At 36.4% G+C, this 7,172-nt stretch overlaps 1 pseudogene; it reads right to left on the bottom strand.

The window, feature by feature from the left end:
* Positions 1-1,081: 1,081 nt before the first annotated feature.
* Positions 1,082-1,512, bottom strand: LOC142460757 (ubiquitin-conjugating enzyme E2 variant 1-like; annotated as a pseudogene).
* Between the last annotated feature and the right edge of the window lie 5,660 nt (positions 1,513-7,172).

The following is a 7,172-nucleotide window of genomic DNA, read 5'->3' as shown; positions in this document are numbered from 1 at the left end:
ATTTCACATTGTGAATGTGTGTACGTAGCTAAACCTGAATGCGATGTAGCATTTTCCTATCAAGATTTTGGATTTACTTCATTAAGGAAAAAAGGACACTCTTCAATTAAAAACAAAAATCTTGGTGTTTGCTTATGGTAGTTACATAAGCTGTTGTCAATTTTGAGAGGATTAAAAGTGAAAGGGCATCTAGCCTATCAAATCATGTCGTTCTCGTTGACCTAATTTGGAGGCACTAAGGATATAATAACTCACTGGAGGTGGGATACAAGCACATCCCCAGAGAGACATTCATGTTGACAAGCCACATGAAGACAGATTGATGGCTGTCAGAGCCTCAGAGATGAAATAGCCACATGGAGACCCCTGCCAGCTCTGAGATGCCTCTACGGCACTTGGAGCCACAAGAAACCTACCCGCTGGCCTGTGATCTTCCTGCATTTGGCATCATTGCATGTGTTGCATGTGTCTGAAGAGGAATTTCTAGATTGGAAATGGACTTATTGAATTGGGCTGGTATGCTTTCTTAATGTACAATTGCTCTTATATATAAAGCTCTTTCTTATACATGTATAAAGGCCTACTTGGATTTGTTTCTCTAGTCTACTTGGACTAACACATTGCTGATGACTAAGATGTAATGCAGTTAACAATATATACATATGGTTCTGTGATGTAGAGAGTTAGACATTGAACTGCTAACTAAAAGGTGAGAGATTCACACCCACCAGAGGTTTCATAAAAGAAAAACGAGAATGCTGACGCCTGTAAAGATTTAAGGTCTGAGAAACGCAAAGGGTTTCCTACTCTATAGCATCACTAAGAGTTGCTGATGGAACTTCATGCATCAGCCGACTTGATGGCAGTGAGTTTTATTTTATTTTTTAGAGCACAACTTACTGATTTCTAAAGGACAAAACATTATTATGAGGTACATGTCTTATGATAACTTGCCCTTGGATGGTAGCTTCCTATCCAGTACATCAAGGTCTACAAGACGTTATCTAAAAAATGTACTACTGTGGAAAATGAAGACGGCTTAAATCAAATGGGGGAGGGGGTCAGTGTGTTTTCTTGGTGATTAATTGCTGTTACACTGGCCTTTGGGTGGCTGAGGGAGGCTCATATTTTCTTTAGACATCATTAGGCCATGGAGATCTCTCAGGACAACTTTGATGCTGTAGGAATTCTGCCATTATGCTAGTCCTTGGGTCCACCACTCCATTAGAACTATTAAGCCCATTCATATTAATTTTTGTTACAAATCTTACAAAGGGGGGTGCTTCTGGAATTTAAGTTCACATTCTATATTAAGGCTGTATATCTGGTTTTCATACATTGTTCTTGGAGGCCTAATGATCATCCATGTCCATTTTGTAACTGTCATGTCTTTGTCATCTTTAGACCCCAGTTAACTGTGCTATCTCTGACTCCGTTCTGGGCTTCTTTGAGTTCTTCCAACAGTCGGAAATTGCAAGGTACTTCTCCTCGTGAGACTGTAGTGGTTGCCATCTTACCCATTTTGGGTTTTGGGAAACAAACTTTCTCTACTATTGCTAGAAAAAAATTGCTGTATAGCAATGGAGGATGTGACCTTGATTTTAAGATATCATATTCTACAACCTAAATATTAGGGCTATAAATTTATATTCATTTCACAATGCAATGTCTTTAAGACAACTACACAAGATGGAAAAATAAAATAAATCCAAACCAAGCCTGTTGTTGTCTAATCAATTCCAACTTACAATGGTCTTGAAGCTCTAAGAGGAGATTCCCCTAGGGTTTTCCTAACCTGGAATCTTTAGAGAAGCAAACTGCCACATATTTCTCCTACAGAGCATCTATTGAATTCCAACTGCCATCCGTTTTTAATTAGTCATTGAAAATCCTATGGAATATTTTCACTCTGACCCATGGTGTTGTCATGAGTTGGATTTGATTCAATAGCAACTTCTCAATACAGGTAAGTTTGCAATTGATATATCAATGCCAAATGTTCAGTTTTATTTTTTTCTTTTAACAACAAAGTTGAAATTGTATTTACTTACTCTTTGAAATTTCACATGTTTTGCAAGGTCTTAAATATTATAGGAAAAGAAAAGAATATTTAGGGACATGGTAAGGTTAGATCTCCTAGACCAACCCTTCAGCACTTGCCTAATAAATATCCATAAACATATTAGTTGTGAAATTATATATATATATATATATATATATATATATATATATATATATATATATATATATATATATATATATATATATTACCATATACTTCAAAGCTGTGTCCTATCACTGAGAAGAAAGTATCTTATTTTGGTAATTACCGAAATCCATCAACTTTAGTAATGTTTCATTTACTAAGAGTCAGGAACTTGTGAAAAAATTAGAATAATGAAATCTCAGGATTCAAAGTTACTTTTTAAGATGACAGAATTCATCATCTATCCACTGAACAATTCACCACTCAAAAGTCACAAAGAAATGTTTTACAAATACACACAAAGCACAGTACTAGCTATGGTGTAGCTACTAACAGGAATCAAACCAGCTCATGAAAAGCCCACTGAGAAGATGATGCAGTGTCCACATCTTCCCTGCACTATATTCAGTAGGGCGGAGGAGAATCTAACTACATTAAGACAAGGCAATTGCCATAGGGCAGAGGTCAGGTATACTCTATTCTCCATCCTTCTTTATCTTATCCTGCCTCCAAACATGCCTCCCATGACACTCTACTTCTCTGCTAAATTTGATAATCTATTGCAGTGGCCACACAGAACTCAAAAATAATACTCACTATTATGGGAATTATTAGGGAGTTAACAGGCTGTCACCATCCAACCTCAAAAAAACATGAAGGATACAGTCTTTGGACAGCAGTTGCGATTCTTTTCAGCCAGCAGTCAAATTTCTTTCTGGTGAGTAGTCTCTTGGTCATATAAGCCTCTGACCTCTACTTGTATGTGCCCGGAAGCATGCCTTCCACTATACGTTTTTACTGGATGGTCTCAGTGGTATGATTCTCTGGTGGCCTTCACCACTATCAGATAGAGGTATCCTATCTGTGGCAATCATGGTTCTTACTTATTGATGTTGTTGTTGTTAGGCATCATCGAGTCAGTTCCTATTCACAATGACACAGAACAAAATCCTTCCTAGTCCTTTGCTATTCTCACAATTGTTCTTATATTTGAGCTCATGGTTGCAGGCAGTATGTCAATCCATCTTGTCAAGGGCCCGACTCTTTTGCTACCCTATATTTCTAGCTAGACCCAGGATTCTCTCTGTCTCTGCTTTTCAATATTAAAACTGATCAATCACTTGCATTAGTGTTTCACATATACCTTTCACAGAGCCTCTACCAGTCATTTGGTAAGGGATATAAACAAATGGATACAAATTCTATATTTAAGCAATGTTACATCCATATATAACTGTATAAGAGAATTATACTTTAGTGATTCATAAGATTTCATTGACTTCAGATAATTATTTGTTGAAAGCTGCTTGTCCTGCCTTTATTCTTAATCTATATTAGTTTGAAAGTTCCACTGAAACCTGGTCAGCAGCCTACCAATATGTCTGTTTTCATGACAAAAGCATATTCTTGTCATACAACGCCACCTCCCAAATTCCTGTGTATTGACAAGAAACAAGTTATGTACATTTTCTAATTCTATGAAAGTATCTCATCAAAACTTTAAATGAGGTCTCTTTAATTTAACAGATCTTCATTTGCTGTCAACCATGTGAGTCATTATATAACACAAAGTATTTTTGTGATTTGCATGCACGTAAAGGATTCTTGGTGACTAAGTATTGGATTGCTCATTGAAAGGTCAATTGTTCAAAACCATCAGCTTCTCCTTAGGGAAATATTTACAACATTGGAACAACTACAGAATCACTATGACTTAGAATCAGCTCAGAGACCATCAGTTTTGGTTTGTGTCTATGGTGTCTATGTAGTTTTCCATCACAAGAAGAGGGTCTTGTGCTAAGTGCTTTTGCACATGCGATCTTTTATCATTAAAATAAAATAAATACCCCTACTTTTTTTTGCTTCTCACTTGCCAGTGCCATGAAACATGGGAGACAGGTTCCTGGCCAATTGTGTTGATTTCCAAATAAAGTGATACAAACGAATATTGAAATATTTGAGCAACGCAATTAATATCAAACAAGTAAAATTTGACTAAAGATGATTCAAAATTGATTACAACTGAACATCAACAATGAATGCCCAGAAATTCAAGTTATATACTGAAGAAGTGGAAAGAAGACTATTATTGTCGATTTCAAATGCATTTTGTCAGAAATCAAAGACTATCAGAAAAGATTTGCCTGTAATTGACTATGCAAAAACTTTTAACTCTGCAAATTATAAAAATTATGGCGATACTGCACAGAACAGGGATTTCAGGAGAGTTCATTGTGATCATACAACACCTAAACATAAACCAAAAGATAATTGTTCAAACAGAACAGGAACAAAACAAAACCTCAAGTACACTGCCATCAGTCTATCCTAACTCAAAATGAGCCTATGTTACATTGCAACAACATATTGATAAAAATCAGTCTAAAGCCTTCTGTATGGATCACACTTAAATATAAATATAAAAATTAATATCTTCTCAACTTAAAAGCAACATCTAAAAAGCAACTATAAAGCAACATCTGATAAATGAATAAAAAGTTGAAATTCTGAGATTTCAATTTTCTTCAACTGACAATACTCAGGGAAGCAACAAGGAAAACAGTCCAATGATGTGTTTAATTTGGCATATATGTTACAAATACCTACTTAACATGTTAAAAATCCAAAGTGTCACATTAAGGAATAAGGTGAGACAAACCCAAGCCATGATATTTCAAATCACCTTATATGCTTGTGAAAAACGGATAAGGAATAAGAAAGAAAAGCCAGAATGTTGGGAATGTGTCTCACAGACTTTGAGTATATATTAAACAAAGTATATGATGCTTGGTAAAGTAGAGTCACCCCAAAAGAGAAAGAGCCTCAAGGAGATGGATTGACACAGTCACTGCTCAGTCATAATGATGTGTGAAGATGGCTGGGGACAAGGCGGTGGTTCATTCTGCTTTATACAATTTGCTGAGTTGGTGCCAACTCCAAAGCACCTAGCAAGAACAGTCAAATGAACAAACAAATCTGTGCTAGAATATGTAAATCAAGAATCTCCTTAGACATGAACATGGCGAGATGTCATCTCATATATGCTGGACATGATATCAGAAAGGACTGGCTCTTACAGAAGAGCTTCATGCTTGGCATGGATCAGAAAATAAAAGGAAGGCATGCAATGATATGGACTGACACAGTACCTGCAATAATACTTCCAAACATAGCAACAATTGGAAATTTTGTGGTGTGGACCTAGTGTTACTGTGAGGTGGAAATGACGCTATGACCTAACAACAAAACCAACAACTCCTTTAAAAAATACAAAGTTGCCTTACTAAAAACATTGCAACTTGCTAAATTAAACTTGCCCCAATCTATGAGTGCTTGAATGCATTTTTCTAACATCTGACTGAGCCTCCAAGAAGTCATTGGATGCAGTGCTCCTACATCCATGCTCCTAACCTATAGCCTCAGGCTGACCCCAGTCCCTGAACCAAAACCATGGATATAATGTGCATGATGGCATGCTGTTCCAAGTTCCTTCTCATCTGCACAAATAAACGAAGTGACATTAAATATCAGTGAACATAGCCCAATCATTTGACGACTAGTCAATATAATTCTCTATTTTTCCTTCCTGGAATCAGAGTTGACACACAAAAATGAGAGCTGAACTCATATATTAGATTTTTAAAAAAACTTCTTCTATAAATTAGACCAGATAAAGAACTATGTTTTTGTCCAGATTCATAACGTTCATCATTTTTATTAATATTTCAATAATTCTCTAAGTACCAGCCACTAACTGGAAGCCTAGGATACTTTTAGTAGGGGTTAAAACTAATGCTGCCACTCCTTAAGTAAATGCTTGCTTTTCTACTACTTTTACTATTTACCAGAAACCTTTAAAATGTTTATTGAAAAATTGAGTTAAAATATAATTGGATTTTTATGGACTTTCAGAAGCCCTCATTTTTAAGTACTGTATCATAACCATCATGGTTCATGCAATATTTCTTACCAGAATAAATACTTAGGTTTCAAACAAATGACTTCATCCCCTTGACATAATCAAATTGTATTTTCATGTAGTCAGATCTCATATATATGTGGTGATGGTGAAGGTTGTATGCCAACTTGGTGGATCATGATTTTCAGTTAATTGGCACTTATGGTGTAGTCATTCCCCAAGCTATAATCGCTTCCCTAGTGAGATATGGTCAGAGCAGTCATTCAAGTGAAAGGGAGTTTCCTCAAGGGCATAGCCTGCTTCCAACATAAATGAATCCCTGGCAAAACTTGTTTGCCTTTCTGCTGCATCTGGATCTTGCATTATATGGCTCATTATAGAACACCTGTTTCGGTTGACTTAAGCCCATGATCTGTCATATTGCTTCCTGATCCTGAGAACCCTTAGCCACCCCCCATCCTTTGAGACAATAGCCTACCATCTCACTTGCCAAAGCTGGGTTCAGTTGCCTTCACATCCAGCAGTCTAGTCTCAGACTTACCAATATGGGTACATTGGCCCCTGTGACTTCATGAGTCAGAATAAGCTGCCAGCCTTAAATCTAACCTAGAGATTTGGAACTTGCCAACCTCTGTAACCGCATGAGCCATTTCCTTGAGATACATCTCTCTGTATAGCTTCACTGGTTTGAAGTATCTATAGAACCCAATCTAAGACCTTACTCAATATTTGGAAAGTCCTTATACTGAGTTATTTTATAAGGGCACATTGACAAGTCGATAATTGGATATTTCTTGTACTTTGAAAATATGTTTTTTTACATTATACTACGTTTGCTTTAGAAAACCATGACTTACTGACTATATGAATTTTCCATTGAATTTAAGGGCTCCTTAGAAACTCAGATTTTTAAGACACTACTCTCTTTCAACACAAATACACAAGCATCAAGCCAATAAAGACAACAGATCTGGGATGTACTTTCTTGAAGTTGGTGCTATTGTTAGTTGCTTTTGAGGCCCCTCTAATGCATGGCAACATGATGTG

The sequence above is a fragment of the Tenrec ecaudatus genome, chromosome 11 (assembly GCF_050624435.1).
Source record: "Tenrec ecaudatus isolate mTenEca1 chromosome 11, mTenEca1.hap1, whole genome shotgun sequence".
Taxonomy (NCBI): Eukaryota; Metazoa; Chordata; class Mammalia; order Afrosoricida; family Tenrecidae; genus Tenrec; species Tenrec ecaudatus.
This window is presented reverse-complemented; position numbering and strand designations above follow the sequence as displayed.